Here is a 23,417-nt window from a genome sequence, read left to right as displayed (position 1 = left end):
CACAAGTAACATCAGTAAGGAGTATCCAAAAGCAGTAATAAACTTTATAGGATTGTAATATTACAGTAGATGCCAAAATCTCACCAAACTGGGGGAGAACAGCACTGGACAAGTCATAAATCAAAACCTTGCCAGGTCTGTAGCTGAGAGAAACTCAGGCATCTCCCACACCGCTGCTTGTTAGTTCCCGAGAATGCTGCTGCTGTTGGCGTTGTTGTTGTTGTTTTGTTGTTGTTGTTGTTGTTGTTGTTGTTGTTGTTGGAAGTTAGGAAGTCTTCTGATACTGCAAGATGCAAGCTGCATACAAGTTCTCAAAGATGCCAGAATGATGACAATTCACCAACAAAAGAAGTCTCTACTGTCCATTGAGGCAAGTTCCGAACTCTTACTCTGAAACAGTCTAATCCTGAAAAGCTGTCCTGAAACAGCAAGTCTTCTGAATAGCAATCTTTTGAAACAGCAATCAATTAATATCCATATGCCACCTGAGGTCTGTCTTATATGTCTCTTTAGATGCACCCAGAGCCAAATTTGTGTTCCTGCCTCCCCTCTCAAGGAATAGCCAGTTCCGAGAGGGTTGGGCAGTTAATGATAAGAACGTTGCACATCCGGCTGATGAAAATAATACCTACTGTTCTCGCCTGGGACCATCAGCCCGAGGCCTTCCAAAACTTGGCAACGTGCCTGTCACATCATCCTTATATAACTTAGCTACTTCTTCACTTCATCTGTTGATAAGGGCAAAACAGACAGAAAGCAACATGGGCCTCATATCTCCCCTACTTGGGAGGATGAGACCAAAAGGGAGAATTTACTCAACCCCTGATCACAGAATTCTTTTAACCCTAAGCTAACCATCACCTCACAGCACAGAAAGAACAGCCAGTCTCATCTCACATCTCCCCTACTCAGGAGAATGAGACCAAAGGGGGACAGAAAAGCAACCCCATCACATGTCTCCCCTGCTCCGGAGAATGAGACCCAGAAAGCAACATCATCTCATATCTCCCCATGAGACCAAAAGGGGGAATTTACTCAACTCCTGATCACAGCACAGAAAATCACCTCATAGGCAGGAACAGATAAAAGCTAATAGGCAAAAGCTCACATCAACCAATGAAGGCAAATTTTCCTCAACATCTACCCTACATGACAGGATTGCTTTCTTTTTTAACACTGAATAATATCCCAGTGTATATATCTGCTACATTTTCTTTATGCATTCATTGGCTGATGGACATTTGGATTACTTCTACTTCTTGGCTATTATGAATACTACTTCAATGAACATGGGTGTGCAAATATTTCTTTGAGATTCTGCTTTCAATTTTTTTTGGATATATACACAGAAGTAGGATTTTTGGATCATATGCTAATTGTATTTTTAATTTTTTGAGGAACTGTTATACTGTTTTCACAGTAGGTACACCATTTTACCTTCCAGTCAACATTGTGCAATGCTTCCAATATTTCCACATTCTTATCAACACTTGTTATTTTCTGTTTTTGTGAATAGTGACCATCTTAATTGGGTAAGGGAATATTTTATTGCAGTTTTGACTTTCATTTCTCTAATGATTAGTGATGCTGAGCATTTTTTCGTATGGTTGTTGGGCATTTGAATATCTTTTTTAGAGACATGTCCATTGAAGTCCACCAATTTTTTAATTGGGTTATTTTTTGTTGTTGTTGTTGAGTTGTAGGAGTTCTTTATGTATTTTGGGTATAATCTCTTGTCAGATATAATATGCAAATATTTTCTCCTGTATGAAGGTTGCCTTTCACTCTGTTGATTATCTTCTTTGATGCACAGAAGTTTTTTAATTTCATATAGTCTAATTTGTCTATTTTTGCTCCTCTGCTTTTGGTGTCACTCCAAGAAATCACTATCAAATCCAATATCACAAAGCTTTTCTCATATGTTCTCTTCTAGTAGCTTATGGTTTCAGGTCTTATGTTTAGGTCTTTAATCCATTTTGAGTTAATTTTTGGTATATGGCATGCAGTAGTGGTCTAAGTTCATTCTTTTGCATGTGGACATCCAGTTTTCCCAATACCATTTGTCAAAGATACTATTCTTTCCCCCATTGCATGATTATTGGAACTTTTGTTGAAGAATTGGATCATATGCATAATGATTTATTTCTGGACTCTATCGTATCCTATCCCATTGGTCTACATGTCTGTTTTTATGCCAGAACCACATTGTTTTGATTACTGTATCTTTGCGTAACTTAACCTATTTTAAGACACCTTTTCCCTTCTTGATATATTTCACAGCAAATATCATTCAGCATAATTTTACCCCTACATGATTGAGTATGAAGCTCTAAAAATTATGAGCGTTTTCTTACAAAACCATAGTATCATTATCATTTATATCATTATAATAAAATTGGCAATATTTCTTTGCTATCATCTCATATCTAGTTCAAAATCAAATGTGTGAATTGCCTTGAAAAAGTGTTTATTGGTTTGTTTGAATCAGGCTCCACACAAGTTCCCCACTTTAATTTAATTATGTCTCCTCTTAAGTCCCTTTTGATTCAGAGAAGTCCTTCCTCACCCCTTTATCCCCCAGACATTGACTTGTAGAAATTGAATTAGTTGTCCTACAGAATGTGTCACATTATGAATTTCTCTGTTGACTTCCTTGTTCTGGCTTTTAAATTGTAAGTGGCAGTTAACTGGTGACTTAATTTTATGGCCATTTAACTATAAATTGAAATTAGCTCAGAATTTTAATTTTTTTGTGGCTTCATTCAGTGTTTTTAATTTGTTTGCAAAATGAAGACTGGGGACATTTCAATGGTCATTCTCAAATATGTCTTCCCATGTTTCCACCAAGGGAACGTAGAGTCTTTTTCCTTTAGACATGGATATACATTAGCAAATTTTTGAACCCTATGTTTGTACAGTATGAAGGTTGTCCCCATTCGTTTCTCACTATACCTGCCATCCAACTTTGATCATGTTTCTTGTTCTATCACTAGAGGTGATTTACCATTTGTGTTCATAGTCTGAAGTTTATGGAAATGTCTTGCCTTCTAGTCTTATTTAGATGTTGTCAATCGATTTCTCATTTGCTATCCTAAATTGGTTTGATCATTTTTCAGGAAGAATTTTGGGGAGATTCAAAACCTATTTTCCTACAAGATCACATCATGGAAGTTCCTCAACTTTCTTTTTTTTAAAGAAAAAAAAAATATCACAGAAACACCCCACCTACCAATCCCCTTCATTTCATTCTCTCTTATGCCCATCCCCAAAGGTAAACCCTATCCCAAGGTTGGTATACCCTGCTCCCATGTATGTTTTTGTACTTTTATTACATGTATATATGTGCATAAATTTATATCCTATTGTTTTGTGAGTTTAGAGTATTCACAAATATGTTTTTATATTATATGCATGATTTTGCTACTTGGTTTACTTCACTAAAAATTATATTTCTTGAGATTTATCCATATTGAAACATGAGTTCTAGATCATTAATTTCATCTGCTGTAGAATATTCCATGGTTTGAAAAAAGCATAATTTGTTTGTTAGCCCCTGCTGAGGGAAAATTATTTCATTTCACCATGATAAGCAGCATTGCAAAAAACAAAATCACCTGTGTACATGTTTGTGAACATGTACACAGAAACTCTGCATGAGTTTCTCTAAGGTAATATCTAGGAATGAAGGAGCTGGGTCAAAAGACATGTACATCTTCTTATGTACACACATAGGACAGTTTCTCCCTTTTGTATCTAGAGCAACATTTTTGTTGTGGCAGAGTTTTAGCAAAGATTCTTTTGACTTAGTCTTTCTGATAATTTTAGACATCAACTCTTGATCACAGTTATGTACAAGGTCCTCATAGCTCAGGTATTTCTCTAGAGTAACACTGGATGGATTTTCTTTTTCTCCCTGCAGGATGGATCCTCCTATTAAACCAAATCATGACTCATTAGGAAGCAGAGGTTTTAAAAGTGTGCTTCTCATATGCCCAGGAGTTTCAAAGGGGAACTTGATCTGTGGTAATCTTGAGGTACAAAAATGGAAATGCCTTCTTCTCAAGGTGACTTATGTCTTCTACCTAGAGAAAGGGTTGTCAATGACCTGTAACCACTTTAGCCTACTTTGAGGATCTTGACTTAATATGAAAGTTTCAGATTCTATTTTTGTACTATGTAACAGACTCAAGACTGGGTCTCTGTATCCAATTACCATATAGTATTAGCTGCCAGGTAATCCCAGGAAACCCATTTGCCTACCATTCATTCATTGTTCATTATTCCACTTTCAGTTTATTCTTATTTCTTCCTTTTTCTTCTTTCTCCTTTTTCTCCCTTCTTCCTTTTCTTTTGCCATTGGAGATTTTTTGTTTTACTGTCATCTCAGCTATGAATACATTTAAACGTTATGTTTGCAATACTTCAGTCACAATCTAGTTGTACTGCCCTGGGAGTGCCACACACTCAGTGTTTCTAGTCATTTACATAGTAATTTTTTTTGAAGGCCTAATCAGAGTTGGATTTGTATTTCTTTTGTTTTTAACACTGTGCTAAAACTGACCACAAGGAGACCTAGTTTTTTACAGGTCATAGGCTTTTCCACCTCCTTCCCACAGCAGCACAAACTCAACGTAGGAAGTTAACTGTGTAGGCCCAGGATCCTGTCTAAACCATGCCCTCCAAAAACTGGTTCGAATTCTCTCTATTCTTTCCATGAATATGCTTGCCATTACTTTCTTCTCTATACCTCAAAAATTTGGTCAGTAGATTCAACTTTAGTCTTGTTGCATTACATTTTACACAGACATTTTACATATTTTATGTAAAGCAAGATAGAGCATGACTCTGTGTGTGTGTGTGTGTATGCAGCAAACTGTAATCTTAAATTTTTTATTCTTTAGTGTAATAAGAGAGAGGGTCAAGTACAGGTGATAAAAGAATTTATCAAAAAACAGACAATGTCTGTCTTCAGGTAAGGAAGAATTACAAATCTCAGACTGGTCAGAAATAAAAGTTTATAGCATAAGAATCCACATTTTTATGCTACGAGATGTCTGTGGGGTTAAAGTACAGTGTTATAGGTAGACTCCAACCTTTGGAATCAGAGGGGACTGCTGGTGGGAGTTTTGTGATTGGGTGTCCCAGCTGACTACTGCTAGGATACTCCAGTAGTTACATGCTGAAAAGAGGCAGCAGTTGTTATCAGGTGACTGCTCAGGAATGTGACCTAAAAGGGACACTAATTGAGACACAGAGACTGGTCATATGGCTCTCTTTGGTGAGTTGTTTTAAACAGTTGTCTGCAATTCTTGATGTCTATGATCCGTACCTAGGTCACCTTCAACAACTTCTCTTCCTGTAAACAGGAGAGAGAGTGCTGGGAAATAGGCCAGTAAGAGTAAACAAGTAGGACACACAGTCACTTCTGACCCTATCGGCAAATAGGACACTACTTGCTGGTCCTGGAGTTGAGTTTAGTAACCCTTAGATATTTTTGGCTGCCTTGTTCAGAAATTGAACCTCAAAGCAAATACTAGTGAGGTTGGATGGTGTAGCTGAAAGAGTTCCGGATTTGAAGGGATCAAGTCTTAGCTCCATTACTTAATAGCTGTGTAGTCCTGGTCTTATAACCTATCCAGGTATTATTACTTCAATTTGTAAAATGGTGATTATAATAACAACCTCAATAGATTAATGTAAAGATGAAATAAGAAAACATAAGGAGGTGGTCAAATGTTAGGTGCTCAGTATTTATTGGTACCTTTTTCATTTTGTTGTAGGCTACTCGTACCCAATCCTTTCACCTGGAGTTTGGGTTAGGTATTAGAAGACATTCATATGTTCATATTAGGGATCAATTTACTCTATCCACACTAACCATCCTCATTATTGTCCTAACATAGCAGACATTCTCCTGCCTTAGGGAAAAAAGCCCGCCTGTTCCTTCTCCCTGAATGTTCTCCCAATTATGCTCATGGGCTGACTCTTTTACCTCCTTCAACTCTTTGCTCATTTAAAATTGCAAGTAGGAGACACAGACACAGTCCATTCCTCTTACCACGCTCTCCGATTCCTCTTACCATGCTCTTCTTTTTTAAATACAATTTCACCTTCTAGCACTCTATACAATTTATTTTTTTATTAGGTCTAGTGTTTATTCTCAAGAGTTGCCTTCCTTCACTAGAATGTATACTCCATAAAGGCTAAAATCTTTAATTAATTCACTGATATATCCTGAACACCTGTTTCCTGGTGTCATTGGGGCATAAAAAATATTTTTGAATGAAAGCACACATGCATTTCAGACTAAATCAGACTATAGAATTTACCACCTGAACTACGGTGTTATTTTGTGTTGTTGTTGTTGTTGTTTTAACTTTGACATCCCAGAGCACGGACTGTAGGAAGTGTAAAATGCATAATGGAGTAGATGAAAACAATTGGTTCAAATACAATGCAACTTCCCAAAAGGGCTGGGAATTACGCAGGCTCAGGCAAAAATCCATTGTCATTATTCTCTTCTTTCTGAATCTAATAACCAAACATACTGGCTGAGGATTTTTTCTATATTTGACTGATGTTATGCATCCAGAAGGTCAAGAAAATGTGGAAAATATGAACTACTGCCTAAGAACTTTGATGGAATCCTGGTGCATATGTTCACTGGGTCATTTAAAGTTTGAATGTTGATACTTAAATGAACACTGAAATAATTGTTCATCATTTTTGTACTAAAAGAGCAATATAATGAAATTCAGTTGCACCTCGTCACTAGGTAGTCCTACACTGCTCCTCCTGTCATTTTGAGTTTAGCTGAGCATGATGCTAGTTGACATCTGCTCTCATGGAATGAGTATATTTACCTCTCCCAAGTGAAGAGTCACAACTGATTAAGCCTCTTCGGAGAATCTAGTCTTTGTTCTTAGAATTTCCTGCTCTATGTACTATCAAGAAGGCATCATCTACTACAATCTTAAGAGATTACAACACCTGTTACCATTCAAGAGGTGACATCATGCTCAGAAAATTTCTATACAGTTAAATCCAAAATGAAGAATAATTTTATATTGGAGTTATTTGGAGGAACACAAACCATGAGACATAAAACAAAGAGGAATGTATGTTACAAATACAAGGAAAGAAAGTTTACAGAAATCATAGTGAATTTTCATCAAGAGAGCGAGAATTCAAGTATGCTTTATTATCACCCGACCTCTCTTCCTCGACTTCAAGCAGTTAAAAATAATAGTCTTTCCCCTAAGATCTCTCTATAATTAAAACTAAGGACAAGTTAATCTGATTTTACACAACTATTGTGCTCAGTCAGCTATACTTGAAGTGTCATATGTGCTTGAATAACCAGGCATCGTGTAAAAGCTTTATGTGATGCAAGTATCTGATCTTGCCTTACAACAATGTATTGATCAATTAAGCATGCCTTTGTCTTGTCTTCTGGTATTAATGCCATGAACGATTTCACAGGTTGCAATGAAGAAATACGTTCTAGGAGAGCACTGCACCTATTTATATTCTACCTCATTACTAACACAGTCATTCACTTATTTGAACAAATAAAGGGTAAAAGAAATATGCAATAATTTTCTGAAACAACGTGAGGACTTCAATCAAGCATTCTGGTAAATAGATTATGCCCCCAAAAATATGCTTTAATGTATGCAACAGTCTTAAGTGCTCAAAACCCAAATATTTCACTTTAGAGTTAGAGCTCCCAGGTGGCATACAAAACTACCAACTTATTCATGATTCATTCTAACCTCTTTACAAAAGACTGCAGCTGGGAACACAAAGAAAGAACAAGCAAGCTGAGCCAGAATCTATGATTGGAGATTATTCAACTGAAATAATGACATAAAAGCACTTGGAGGTTGAGAAGGAGAAATTAAAATACGTATAAGATCATGAACCCAGGAGTATGCTGTTGAATTATGGATGAGCGAAGATGGGTAGCCCTACGTAGAGATTCTAAATCAATTGGAAGTGAGGCAAAGCAGGTTGCTCCCAAGACTCTGATGACATAAGAATCACAGAAAGAGAAATGGATCAAATGGTTAGTAATAAAAGTAACTAACCCCCAGGAATTTTACAAATGATGTAAATGGGCTCTTAATAGAAGTCAGACAATGAATTCTTAATCCACAATCAGTTGATACAAGAGAATATATCAGAAAAAAAATATATATATATCATCTTTGCTATTAAGTTGTCTCTGTCTTACTAGGTTCATCTAACATATTAGGGCATCAGGTCGTATGATACCAAATAATTGAATTGGCCATGTGTTTCACTTGATGCTCAAATTTATGGATGAATTTTTATTCCATTTTGTCATTGCCTTTGTTTGGTATTAGTTATAATGCCCTTTTTACTTTAATTAGAGGATTATTGTTTCCAAGCATCTTTTCTTCTGCCTAGACATATGTCATTTGTATAAACAGGCTATAAAATGGAGTTCCCCAAGGTCTGTTCCTGTTTAGCTATCCCAGTTTCTACCCTGCAGTTAACCACTGGGACATGAATATACAGCACTGAGAAGGGAGCCAACCAAGGACCCGACATCAGGTGATTTTAGACATTGAACATTGGCACAGCAATTAAATTCAACCAACTGAAGAGGCAATTAAAAATATGGAACCAGATTACTGGTCAACTATTTCAGATGCATGGCTCTGGTTACACAATAAAAATCCACATGACATAAGGCCACAGTAGAGGTTGCTATAGCCAATCTATTTAACAACTCCGAGACTCTTATAGCTGAGACTCATCTAGTAGTCCACTGTTGCCCAAGGTCACAGAAGTCATTGATGGCTGATGCAGAACAAAAACTCAGGATTCCTCACATAAGTCCAGGACTCTCTACAACTAGTCTTTAACTGTGAGAATAATTTGTGCAACTTGTATCTCTTAAGAGCAATTTGTATAATTTTTTTCTGAGTCTATTGGCATATTTAAATGACCCCACATAATTTCAAATGTATCCTGGTTTGAAGTTTCAAGGATCTTGGTTCATTTTGAAACTGCAAGTTATTTATAAATCTTAAAAGGACTAAGCTAAATTCATTTTCTTTCGTTTGTTTGTTTAAGAAAAGGGAGGACAAATTGCCCCAAACATCAAGCTGTTGATGCTGAGGGATTGGACCATAGAAATCAAGGGTATAGGAAGTACGAAACGCCCACAAACGCAGTCAGTGGAAAATTGTATGTGCTGGAGTGGCTGAAAGTTTTCAAAGTAGGGATGTGGCAAGAAAGATAGAAGGTAAGGAAGAAGGAAAGCTGAGGAGATACATTTTTCCTCATAAAACTCCTCTAAATTACCCTTTTCCATGATAGGTCTTGTCCTAGTTAGTAAGCCAGGATGACTAAGTCATTTTTTCAAAAAGCTATTTATGTATCCAGATGCTATTTTCTGCCCTTTATATTCTTTATAAAAGGGAATTTATAACACTTCAGAGCACTAAGGGGAGTACCAGCTGAGCGATCCCCTTCAGAGTGCTGTTCACTTCACTTGCTAAGGGATCAAACCTTGTGGTACAAAGCAGTGGAATTGACCATGAATCTAGATGTGAAATAAAACTCTCTCTTGGCTGTTATCATGTTTCAGTGTTTATTATATATCACAAAATGTTAGACCTTAAAGTCCCCTACCTAGAGCAGGGACCTCCTGCCAACCGCATTATGCTGTCAAATGAGCAAAATTGTAAACTTTTATTATGTTAGCTAACTGGAATTTGGAGTTCTTTGTTATAGCTCCTAACGTTACTTACCCTGACTGATGTACAGAGGAACACATCTTTTTTTCAAATAGGTCATTTTTTTTTCCATGTGATAGACATTATATATAATTTTTCACTAATATCTTATTCTCCCCCACTTCTGCACACCTAGAGGATGTGATTACTGACTTCCTTGAAGTTGAGTCAAGCATTGTGACTAGTTCTGGCCAATAAATTGGGAGTGAATGTTATGTGTGGCGGAGGCTGTGAAAATCTCATGTTTAGTTATCCAGGCTCTCTTTCCCATGCTACGTCATTGAGACAGCTTGTGTGCTAGGTGGTGCAGCCACAACATAGGAAGTCCCTGCAGCCTGCGTTCCTGAGTGACTGTGGAGTTGAGCTCCATGTCAACAAGCAATGCACGTGTAATTTGAGCAGGAAATAAGTTTTTATTAGGTTAAATCACTGAGATTTTGAGGTTGTTTGTGCAAAACTACCCTATTCTAATATATGGCATACAGGCTAGAATATGTATTTGCATGTGATGTATATGTATATATATACATATATGTACATAACTATGTATGTATATACACACATATGTGTATATCTATGTATATATACACATATGTGTGTATAAATTTATTTATACACTGTGTTTCTCCGAAAATAAGACTTTGCCGGACCATCAGCTCTAATGCGTCTTTTGGAGCAAAAATTAATATAAGACCCGGTCTTATTTTAATTTTTGCTCCAAAAGACGCATTAGAGCTGATGGTCCGGCTAGGTCCTATTTTCGGAGAAACACAGTATATATATATATATATATATATATATATATATACACATATATATATATATATACACACACGCATAAACACATGTATGTGTATTAGCCAAAATATGTATGTATATATGTACACGTATACACATATATATCCATATGATTACTAAATTTTTGCATGAGGAATTTTGATTATATTGTGGTGCTTTATTTTATAGAAAGCAGTCTTAATTATGCCTTTAAAAAAAAAAATTTTTAGCAATTTCGGTCATTTTTAATAGCACCATGCCCAAAACAAATCATACTCTAGATGAGTGTTGCTTCTATAAGGTACTAATCATGCCCCTTGTCCTCTCCATTCTAAACAGTATGAAAAACAAGCACAGGAAATAGACGAAATTGTGGATCTCAAAATATTAGCCTTTTTACCCTAAAAATGGTCAAAATGGATTTTTCTACTTTATACCACCTAATGTGAACTAAATCATCCATGTACTTTGCAGGGGGGAGGCTGAAGGACTACGGGTTTGCCCTTGCAGAGGTGAAATTCCTGCTCCAGAGAGCTTAGTGTATGAAGCAATTAGCAAAGAGCAGAGCAGGTACTGCTCGAAGACATGATGGAGAAGGAACAAGACACTGTCACCTTGTACGACAATGTCGTCCACTTCAATCTTACCCTTTAGAGAAATAAAAAATGGGGCAATTGGGAAGAGAGACTTACGTGGCCTTATGACATTGTTTCTTCATGGAGACACGCAAAGATTCCTTTTGTCTCTGGAATTTTGAGGAGTTGATTAATAACTTTTCTCTTCCACCTATAACAACCTTTCCTGAGTCTTCTGCATCCTTGTAGTTATTACTATTCAACATTAGAAACCAACTCTTCCTACTAAGGAGACATGACTACTAACTACAATGTGATATACTGGATTGGATCCTAGAACAGAAAAAGACATTTGTGGAGAAACTGGTGGAATCTTAACAAAGTCTGGAAGTTAGTTGTTAGTAATGCACCAATGTTATTTTCTTAGTTTTAATAAATATACCACAGTTGTATAAAATGCTAACATTAAAGGATACTGGATGAAAGATATATGAGAATTCTCTATACTACCCTTGCAACATGTCTGTAAATCTAAAATTATTTCAAAAAAGTTAAAGAAAAATATCTGTCTTCTACAAGCTATGGGACAAAATCATTAGAAATCTAATTCTGTGAGTAAGTTTATGACAAAGCCTGTTTGAAGGGTAAATGGATTAGGTATGGGGAGCATGAGGAGATATTTTGGGGTTCCTGTTAATACTCTAACTTAAACATAATAGTAATACTCTTCTTATAATACTCTGTAGCAAAGCTTAGAGCAGATTGGTATATTTAAGTAAATCTGCACTGAAGGCTAGTGATTAACAAGAGAAACAAACACTTTAAAAAGCTGGTCTACAATATGTAGCTAAATTCTCATAATTTTGTGAATCCTGAAAGGTGTTCTCCTTTACTTTGCTTTCAGTTTCCTTCCACCTGGGGAAGTTCTTTTTAAATACACTATCCAAGAATGATACCAACGCTTCTCAACTTCTAAATCAAAGAGGGGACGTTAAAATTTTATCCTCACAATTCATTGAGGGGTTTCATAGACATCCTTGCTGGATGCAACATCTACTTCTCTACATTATAAATAGCCTCAATGTTTTTGAAATTGATAATAGAAGGGCCAATTGATGTCAACAAACAAACAACCTCCTGAAAGTCAACACAGTAGAAAAGAAATGGTTAATAGCTTTGGAACCAGAAAGAACAAGTTTTAAATACCAGACATGCCACTTTCTACCAGCATCTCTTAAGCAAAATATCTCAGTTTGCTTAATCTATAAAACTGTGACAATAGAGCCTACTTACAAGGTCTTTGTGAGATGTAAATGACATATCATACACAAAATAGTCTTGGGACGCAGTTGAGAATCTCTACGTATAGGTCCTACATTCTCTTACAAAGGTAGGATTTAATTTTTTAAAAAGAGAAAAGAAAAAAAGAAAAAGTAGAGTAAGTTGAAACTATGACCATCAAGATGGAGGGAGAAACCAGTTTCAGTGTGAGAAGTAAAGGTATAAGGTCGTTAGTCTCTTCACTGCTGTATCACCAGCGTCTAGAATGAATATTTAAAACATGTTGGCATAAAATAAATATTTGTTCTCTGAATAAATTAAGTTTTTTTGTAGAAATTCTTTATCTTTTTATGAAAGTTTATATATTCTTTACATATTGATATAATCATTTGAATTTTTGCCCCATAATTACTATTGTTTTGACCTGGTGATTTCCCTAATACTATCTGCCTTCATCCTTGATGATGAGGCATTACTTTTTTGGATACTGCAGGATTCGAGTTGCTGATATTTTAATATATTTGCCTCTCGGTTAAAAAGTGAGATTGGCCTATACTTTTTCTGAGTCTGATTACATGTCTCTTTTAGACAGCATATAGTTAGATCATTTTTTTTAATCCACTTTGCCAATTTCTCCATTTAATTGGACTGCTTAATTCCTTTACATTTAATGTAATTAGTGATAAGGTAAGATTTATTTTCCTATTTTGCTATTTGTTTTGTATATATTTTATATCTGTCTTGTTTCTCTAATCCTTCATGACTACCTTCTTTTGTGTTAAACTATGGTGTTTACTATACCATTTTAATTCCCCTATTTCTTTATATTTCTTTGAATTATTTTCTTAGTGGTTTGCCTGAGTACTGAAATTAACATCTTAACTTAAAATAGTATAGTTTGGATTAACTTAATTCTAATAGTATGAAAAATTTTGGCCCTATATCTCCATTCCCTCCCCCTCTGTGCTGTTACTGCCATGCACATTATATCACTGTAAGCCAATCAACACAGTTCTATAATAATTGTTTTGTGCATCTGTCTTTCAGCTACCATATCAAATTGTTGTTACCAATGCTTTTAATTTCTTCATGCGGATTCAGATTATTGTTTATACTTCTTTTATTTCAGCTAGAAGGACTCCCTTTGGTATTTCTTTTAAAACAGACCTGCTAACAATGATTTCTTATAGTTTTTGTTTCTCTGGGAGTATCTTAATTTCTTCTTCATTTTTGAAGGATAGTTGATATAGAATTCTTGGTTGAAAAATGTTTTTCTTTTAATAGTTTGAATATGTTATCCCACTATGTTCTGACCTCCATGGTTTCTAATGGAAATCACCTGTTACTGTTATTAAGATTTCCTTATATATAATGAGACATTTCTGATGCTCTCAAGATTCTCTCTCTATCTTTCAACAGTTTATGTGTCTGGGTGTGGATCTCATTGACTTTATGCTTCTTGGAATTCCTTTAGCTTCTTGGATATGAAAAGAAAAATTTTTTCATCAAATTTGGGGAATTTTCAGCCATTGTTTCTTCAAATATTCTCTCTTGTCTTTTCTTTCCTTTTATTCTGGGACTCCCATTATATGTGTGTGAGTAATGTTGATGGTGTCCCACAGGTCTCTGTTAATTTTTCTTCATTTATTTTTCTCTTCCTTAGACTGGATAATATCAATTTACTTATCTTCAAGTTCACTGTTTTGCTTTGTTTCTCTGCCACCTTGAGTCTGTTGTTGAGACTCTAGTGAATTTTTCCTTTCAGTCATTATAGTTTTCAACTTTTGAACTTTTGTTTTCATTTTATAACTTCTCGCCCTTTTGATATTGTCTATTTGGTGAAATGTGGTTCTCACACATTCCTTTAGTTCTTTAAACATAGTTTCTTTTAGTTCTATAAGCATATTTACAATAGGTAATTTAAAGTCTTTTTCCAGTAAGTCCAACATCTGGGTGTCCTCGGGGACAGTTTCTTTTGGTAGCTATTTTCCTGTATATGGGCCATACTCTGTTTTTTTATATGTCTCATAAACTTTTTGTTGACAACTCAACATTTTAAATATATAATATGGCAACTTTTGAAATCAATTACCATCCTTTCTAGGACTTGACATTGTTGTTGTTCGTTGTTGTTTTGTTACTACCACATTTTTTGTTTGTTTGCTTGTTTACTGACTTTTCTAAGTCTGTAAAGTCTGTATTCTTTGAATTGTGTGGCCACTCTAGTCTCTGCTTAATTTGCTTAGTGGGAAGCTAACAATTACACCTGTTTTCTTTGACCTGTTGAACAAGTAAGTTTTCAAATCTTTCCTGAGGAGCTCTGTTGGAGTTAGGGTCTTCTTCAACATTTTGGTTTCCTATATATTTTCACTATATATATTCACTATATATATATATATATATATATATATATATATATATATATATATATATGTATATATATATATTCACTATACATATTCACTGTATATATATATATATATATATATATATATATATATATATTCACTATATATAAATATTCACAAGAAGTGGAATACAGCATAAGGAATAGACATAGTGGAAATGTAATGGCTGTATGCGATGTCAGAGGGGTAGTAGATTGGGGGAGGGGGTTTATCACTTTGTGAGGGGTATAAATGATAAATGTCTAACTATTACATTGTTTTGTACACCTGAAACTAATAAAAAAAAAATTTCATATAACTTGAAAAAAAAACTTTACCTTAGCCTTGACTTTCAACTTATGCAGAGTCTTGAGATCAGACAGAGTTGAGAATTAGAAACTTCTCTGGTCTCTCTTGGGCATGCATGTGTGTTTGCCTTTCTAGTGACCCTGATATGTCAGAGCTTTTCAAAGCCCCCTACAGACTTCTCATTCCCTAGATTTTCCTTTTAAATATTTTGGTCAACTTTTTGTTCGCTCCTACTTGTATTACTGCCTATGCAGCTGTTACAATTGCTGCTGATTGTTTTAGACTGGGGATAGGGATCTCCTTACTGGGAGACAATCGAGTCAGGTCAAACAAGGATAAGCTCTGCAAATGGAGCTTTTCCAGGAAGCTATCATTCAGATCATCTAATGATAAATTCTCTGGAAATGGGGCTTTTGGGGGAGTTCCACACTCTTTGTACTCCCTCCAGTGTCTGCTAGGCTTCTGATGTATACAGGTAACGTTTCTGAGGCTGCTGGTTTTCAAGGTTACTGAGATGCTGAGGTAAGAGGAATGGGGATAGAGAAAGTTGAAACACAAGAGCTCACTGTTTTCATCAAAAGTCAGATGTTTTTCTCGAATAAATTCTCACATTGTTGTAAGTCAATGGTTAATTTACAGAGTTTTTACAAAGTTTATTTTGATAATTTTTACCAGTGTTCTTGTTTTTCTGGAAGAATCAATTTTCAGTAGTCTTTATGTGAATGTTTGTGTGCTCCCCAAACTCATATGATGAAGCCCTAGGTCCCCATTGTACTGGTATTAGGCGCTCAAGCCTTTGCAAGGCAATTAAGTTTATATGAGATAAAAAGTATGAAACCGCATTATGAGATTAGTACCCTTATAAGAAGGGACATCACTTAGCTTGCTTCTTCCTCCTCTTTTTACCATATGAGAATGCAGAAAGAAGGTAGCCATCTACAAGCAAGGAAGAGGATTCTCACCAGAACCTGACCATGCTAGGCTCTTGATCTTGGACTTCCCAGCCTCAAAAAATGTGATAAAGAAATGTCTGTTGTTTAAGCCACTCAGTTGATGGTATTTTGTTATAGTAGCCCAAGCTGATAAGACACTCTGCCTTTCTAGAATTTCTTTCAGAAGTTTCTGGACTATCTCTTCTGAACACTAATCAAATTCCTACTCTTTTAAATTAAAAAAAGTCATTTATAGTTGATATACAATATTATATTAGTTTCAGATGTACAATAGAGTAATTCAACATTTATATAACGTACAAGGTGATTGCCCCAATAAATTTAGTACCCATCTGACCATACATAGTTATTACAGTATTACTGACTATATTCCCTATGCTGTACTTTACATCCTTGTGACTATTTTTATAACTGGCAATTTGTATATATTAGTCCCTTCCCCTATTTCACCCATCTCACCAATACCCCTCCCATCTGGCAGCCATCAGTTTGTTCTTTGTACGGTATCTAAGAGTTCGTTTCTGTTTTTTTTGTTTTTGTTTTTTCGTTGTTTTAGATTAAACATATGTGAAATCACAGGTGTCTGTCTTTCTCTGTCTGACTTATTTCACTTAGCATAATACCCTCTAGGTCCATCCTTGTTATCACAAATAACAAGATTTTACTCTTTGTGTGGGTAATAGTCGATTGTATATATGTACCACTTATTCTTTATCCATTCATCTATTGATGGACATTTAGGTTGCTTCCATATCTTGACTATTGTAAGTAATGCTGCAATGAACATAAAGGTGCATACATCTTTTAGAAATAATGGTTTGGATTTCTTCCCATAAGTACCCAGAAGTGGTCAAGTTCATTCTCTTGATCCAACACTACATTATCTTGCTATACTGCTGCTTTATAGTCTATTTCAACTCTGAATTAATATGCACTGTAAAGATCAAACACTAGATGAACAGTAGGCCTTGAAGTATGACCTTTCTGTTTTTGCTCCTTAATTAAAGAGCATAAGGATCGAATAATTAAATCCTTATTCAAATTTCAACAGAGACATTGTCTCCTCTAAAGACTTTCTTAAGTCTTTCTTATCCTCCTCCTGGGTTGTGTTAGGAGCCTTTCTTCTTTGTTGCTTCTTTATATTTTTATAATGTCCCATGCATATGTTTGTTATGGCATATATTTCACTGCATTGCATGGGTTGAGATTTTGACTATTTATACCACTGGACTGTGGTAAACTGTTTGAATGTAGAGACTATGTTCTATATCCATGATACCTAGAATGATTTCTGGCCATATGAGTGGCACAATAATTTTTCCTTGAACAAATGAATAAAATGGTATCAATTGAACTTTCTTCTGATGTGGATAATGGGGAGGGAAAAAATCTGGTTTACAATTCAGGCATTGTTGTCTTTAATCTAGGACTTATTACAAATAGATACACTATAGTAATTTTAAATGCAAACACCTAAATATGATTCAGTAATGTCTTGATTTTTAAATTTCTCCTTTTGTTTTAAGAAAATTTTGACTATCGTCATTGGATATTTAAAAGCTGTGGTTTACATGCAGTTCCCAGTCATTAGCAGTTAAAATGCTCCTTGTAGTTTATCTCTATAACCAACTCTATTTGATTTTTAAATAAAACTAATTTAAATCACAATCTACAGAATTTCTGCTGATCCCAGGAGGGCCTGAAAGTCTCAACACATGTTACATACACTTGGAGAAATAACTTTCTGCTGCATGCATCTGGTCTCAGCTGCCACAACAGAAGTCAAGGATTTTGTGATAAGAAAATTATCTTGGGTTATCCAGGTGTGACTAATAACGTAATCACAAGTGTCCTTATAAGATGGTGATAGAGGGAGATACCACTGCAGAAGCAGAGACAGCAATCTGATGATAGAAGCAGAGATTGGAATGATGTGGCCACAAACCAAGAAATGCAAGCAGCCACCAGAAACTGGAATAGGCAAGGAATAAATTCTTCCCTGGAGCCTCCAGAAAGAACCAGTTCTGGGAACACCTTGGTTTTAGCCACATACAACTCATTTCATACCTCTGGCTTTGAGAACTGTAAAAGAATACATTGCTGTTGTTTTAACCCACCAAGTTTGTGGCAGTCTGTTAAAGCAGCAATAAGAACCTAACAGAAACACCCTCTTCTTTCAGCTCCCCGTATCTTTAATTTCTCCAAGAGGTCTCTTGATTCTTTAATTTTCCCCTGATAGTGTCCTCTTTTTTCTTCTCTGTTTGCACGGTTACCTGAACACTGCTCCCATCAACATCTTCATTTCCCAAACACCATTTTTCTTCCATCACACCCACTCAGCAAAACACCAACTCTGGATTAGTCCCTTTACCTGCCTTCTCCATCCCTATGCCTAGAATGTCAAGAACTTCTGAGGAAAAAAATATCATAATCTCAGGAAACTTAACCACTGAAAATGTATGTCCTCTAACATTTTAAGACAGAATTTTCCTAAGAATCTATTTCAGTTCTTTACTATCCGTTAATCCCTTCCCCTAATCTCCCTCTGTTCTAGCTCAGCAGATAACCTCACTTTCTTCATGTAGAAAACTGAAACCATCAGTCATAAAAAAATGGTATTTTCTTTTTAAAAATCTGTTTACATCCTTATCATCTTTATCTTCTTTTGTTCAAGCTCATATGTCTCCTTTCTACATGCTTGGAAGTAATAAGATTAAAGGTATATAGTTGGCCCTCTATATCCGTGGGTTCAGGATCTATGGATTCAACCAATGGTGGATCAAAAATATTTTTTGAAGTGTGACATTGTTGCTGACATGTACAGTAGTTAGGTCTACGATGGTTGCCTCTGTACTGAACAAGGACAGACTATTTTTTCTTCTCATTATTCTCTAAAAAATATAATATAACAACTATTTACATAGCATTTACATTGTATTAGGTATTAGAAGTAATCTAGATATGAATTGAAGTATGACATAAGGGAGAATATGCATAGGTTATATGCAAATATGAAGCCATTTTATATAAGGGATTTGAGCTTCCTCAGATTTAGGTATCCGCAGGGGGTCCTGGAATCAATCCCCTGGGGATACCAAGGGACCTCTATCTATACATATAAATAAATGCAGAAACAAAGATAAATAAAAGCAAAACAACAGCAGCAGACTTAGTGAGTCTGCCAACAGCAGTACTAAGGCAAAAAGCCTGACACAGTTCTTAAAAACTGTGTTTACTGTAGTAGGCTCCTCAGAGTCCAAGATTCTCATGCCCCACACAACTCACAACCTACTAAGAAAAACAAATATTTAAATGAATACATTGCAGTACACCATGCAAGTCTAACATTTGAAGCGGGTACACTAGACGGAAAGAACACAGGAGCAGGGAGCAACTTTTCCAGAAGAGCAGGAAAAGGAGTCCAGCATTGGCAAGAGGCTTCATGGAGACTGCTCTGCTGAAGCAGGTACTTAGCATGCAGGAGAGAGGGGTCATTCACCAAACAGAGAAGAGCATGGGCAAAGTCTGGAGACATGGAATGCATAGCATTTCCAGGAAACAGTCAAAGGACTGGTATTCTGGAACATTCCATTGGAGTTGGGGTCAGGAAAGAGAGGTTCTAGAAAAGTAAGCAGAGACCAGGTTATGAGGGGGGAGGTTAAGGAGTTTTAGTATTATTCTGTAGGCTAATGTTTCCCAAATTTATCTGATCAAAAGAATCATAGAATGATTGTTAAAAATTATACACATCCTGAATCCTTGTCTGGAGACACCGATTCTTAAGTATAGGATAATCCCAGGAATCTCTATTTTAACTAAATGTAGGAGAGTAGAAAAAGGAAAACTTTAGAAAGTTTTTCAAATTTTAATTCAGCGTTACTACTTACTAGATATAAGATCCTCAGAAAAATACATAACCGTCTTGAGTCTCATCTTTAAAATGTGGAAAATGACCTCTATCTTGCAGGGCTGCTGTGGGACGGTGATAGGATCCAGGGCAGTTCTAACATACAGTAGACAGCCAATGGTAGTAGCTATTAATGTTCATTTTGCTGTTACTTTTCCCACTATCGTTCCTGTTCTCTCTCTTCCTAGACTAGTATAATAACTTTCCAACATATCTTCTTGCCTCCAGCATTATATTGAACACAGCAGCAAGAAGTTATGCAAGCATCAGAAATGACAGAGCGGGAGTGAAGGGTGTGGTTGGGAGTCAATAAAATTACGAACCAAGAGCGCCCACGTCAGGGAACAGAATTCTGAAGGATTCACACCTGCTTCTAAGAACAGGGTCAGAGAACGAGTGACAATCAAATGAGGATGGTTCGTGTATCCAGTGAGGCAAAGGGACTTCAGAGAGAGAGCCAAAGAAGCTCTTATACAATCTGATAAAGGAAGAGGGGGAGTGAAAGCACAGACCACACCCTTCTGCCCTTCTGCCCTCAAGTTGAAGACCTATAAGCACTGGGGTGAAGGGAAATAGGAGATTCACACAGGGGTCTCAGATTGGAGTTTTGAATTGAATGAGACTATGTTTTGCAAACAACCAAAGGGTATAGACTCTTTCTAAGATGGTCTTAGGTGGGAAAGGGAGATTTAATTTAGTACCATCAAAGGCAGATTTTCTGAAAAAAATGTTGTCTGAAAATAAATTTAGATTCAGGCACCTTCAAGTTTGAACTGTTCAAGAATCTGGTAAGAAGAATGACGCCATCAAAGATGACATTCAGGTCTCTGGCATTGGAAAGAAAGTGGTGCTGTTACCAGAGAAGGAAATACAGCAGCCCAGTTTTGGATGTAGAGGTTTTGTTGTCCACTTCCTGAAAATGTTAGCTGAAGCATTGTCAGAGGATGTGATGGCTTAGGGAGAGTAGACTGAAGGATAGCCAAAAACAGTCAAGGAAGAAACATCAATGTGGGCAACAGAAGAGAGCAAGCAAGGGATCTGTTCCAGTCAGGCTGTGGCTCCTGATTCCAGTTTCACTTCCATTACAATGGTGTCAACAGCCCAGACCAGTTGAGCAGGTTGTGCTTTCTCATTCCCTGCAGAGAGAACAGAGGATGCTTTTGCTTTTCAAAGAAGTTCTGCAATGGATACTATAGGGACGCAAAGTATGCTTATCATTGTTGGGGGTGGGGGGGCTTAGAACTCCAGAAATGTCCATTGGTCAATAAAACGGACTTCCAGGAAAGAAAATACATAATGCATTGCTCCCTCAGTGATTCCTTGGAAGTTCCATGGTATTCGGATACATTAAGGAGCACCAATTACACTCTACTACCTTAATAAACTGCACAGACCCTAGAATCATAATTTCACAAGCCAGGAAAAATGATAGCTAGTGAAAATAAAATACACTTGTAAAGAGTGCTCAAACTTTTTTCTCAACTTGAGAACTCTAGAGTGTGAGCTGGTAAATGCAGCTCACACTCCCCTCTATCCAGCTCATAGAGATACTTAAATAAAATATATTCAAATATATTGATTGTGAATGCAGGGTCAGTTAGGGTTGCGGAGGAGGATAGCATCGAGTGGCATGAAGATGGGTACTCAGATGCTGTGGGGGCCCCTAGCAGGTGCCCCGCAATAGAGGTATGTGGTGGTGACTGCACTTGCTGGACCATTCTTTTTTTTTTTTTTTTTAAGATGAATAATTTTTTTTAATTAAAGTTTACTGGGGTGACAATTGTTAGTAAAGTTATATAGATTTCAGGTGTGCAATTCTGTAATACATTATCTATATCTCACATTGTGTATTCACCACCCAGAGTCAGTTCTCTTTCCATCACCATATATTAGACCCCGTTTATCCTCTTCTAGAGCCCTCCTCCCCCTTTGCCCTCTGGAAACCACTAAACTATTGTCTATGTCTATGAGTTTTTGTTTCTTCATTTGTTTGTCTTGTTCTTTTGTTGTTTTTGGTTATATATACCACATATCAGTGAAATCATATGGTTCTCTACTTTTTCTGTCTGTCTTATTTCACTTAGCATTATAATCTCAAGATCCATCCATGTTGTCACAAATGGTCCTATTTGATCTTTCCTTACCACCAAATAGTATTCCATTGTGTATATATCCCACAACTTCTTTATACATTCATCTATAGAAGGACATTTTGGTTGTTTCCATGTCTTAGCCACCGTAAATAAAGCTGCAATTAACATTGGAACACACATGTCTTTATGGATAAATGTTTTCAAATTTTGGGGGTAGATACCCAGGAGAGGGATTGCTGGGTCATACTGCTGGACCATTCTTGTGTCAAGAAATTGGCTGTGATGTTCTCCCTTAATTCCTGCTAATCCAAACTAGGAGAAATATTCAGGCCTTTTATGTTTCTAAGAGCTATGAATTCTTTTTGGACTAAATTAGCCAGATCCAGTTATAGATTTTTATAGCCAAGAACCCGGACTAGTACAATAGTGCTTTGGAGTTAACTTCCCTGGCCATTGCCTTTAGGAAGCTAGAGCGACAGTGCTTTAGGACAAAATATGAGATGCCCAAGAGACTATAGATGGGAAAAGTAATAAACCTCCATGTCATTTGTTTACCCAGTATCCCTTTCCCTCTGTTTCTACTAACGTACACTCATTCTGGCTTGCAGAGAGACATATGTCCTAAAATGGACCAAACAACATTTCACCATCACCTAATATCACAGTGATGGAAAGAAAGGATGGATGGATGGCTGCAATCAGACATGAGTCTGAGTATATTTTTTTAAACAGAAATTGTTGGGAGGCGGGGGCAGGGAAGAGCCTGGGAATTTACATTTCCCTTGGAGCAGCTCTTAACTAATGACTAGTAGGTACCTGATTATTAGGACAATGCTGAGGATAGATCTACTTCATCTTTAGAGTCCCTCTGAGGGACTGAGGCAACTGTACCTACTCTGTGGGGTTTTGCTTCATTTCGCACCTTTACCTTTGCTTAGCTTCTTTCCCTTTCCTGAACCAAGTTTCCACTCCGTTGTCAGATTTTCCCAGGAATACTTCCTAATAAATCACTTTCAGGATCTACTTCTGGAGACTCTAATTCAAGAAACCAGAAAAGCCAGCACTTCTCTCTCACTCCTCATAAATAACAGTGCTTGAGATAGAAAGTCGACAAGCAGGAAGATGGATCGAATCTCTGTTTCCCAACACTCCAGTCTCTCCAACAGATGAACTGATAAATTCCCAGGCCTGCTTAAGCTGGGTTGATTTTGATTTCTGTCACTTACAACTAAGAAAAACAATTCATCAGGGTGAGATAGACTGACTTCTTTCCTTGCTCCATTTAACAACGGATCAAGTGAGGGATGTCCATGAGGGGAGTAAACCAGTAGTATTTTCTGAAAAATGTTATCAAAAGATCACTGT

The sequence above is a fragment of the Rhinolophus ferrumequinum genome, chromosome 9 (genome assembly GCF_004115265.2).
Source record: "Rhinolophus ferrumequinum isolate MPI-CBG mRhiFer1 chromosome 9, mRhiFer1_v1.p, whole genome shotgun sequence".
In the NCBI taxonomy this organism is placed as follows: Eukaryota; Metazoa; Chordata; class Mammalia; order Chiroptera; family Rhinolophidae; genus Rhinolophus; species Rhinolophus ferrumequinum.
This window is presented reverse-complemented; position numbering follows the sequence as displayed.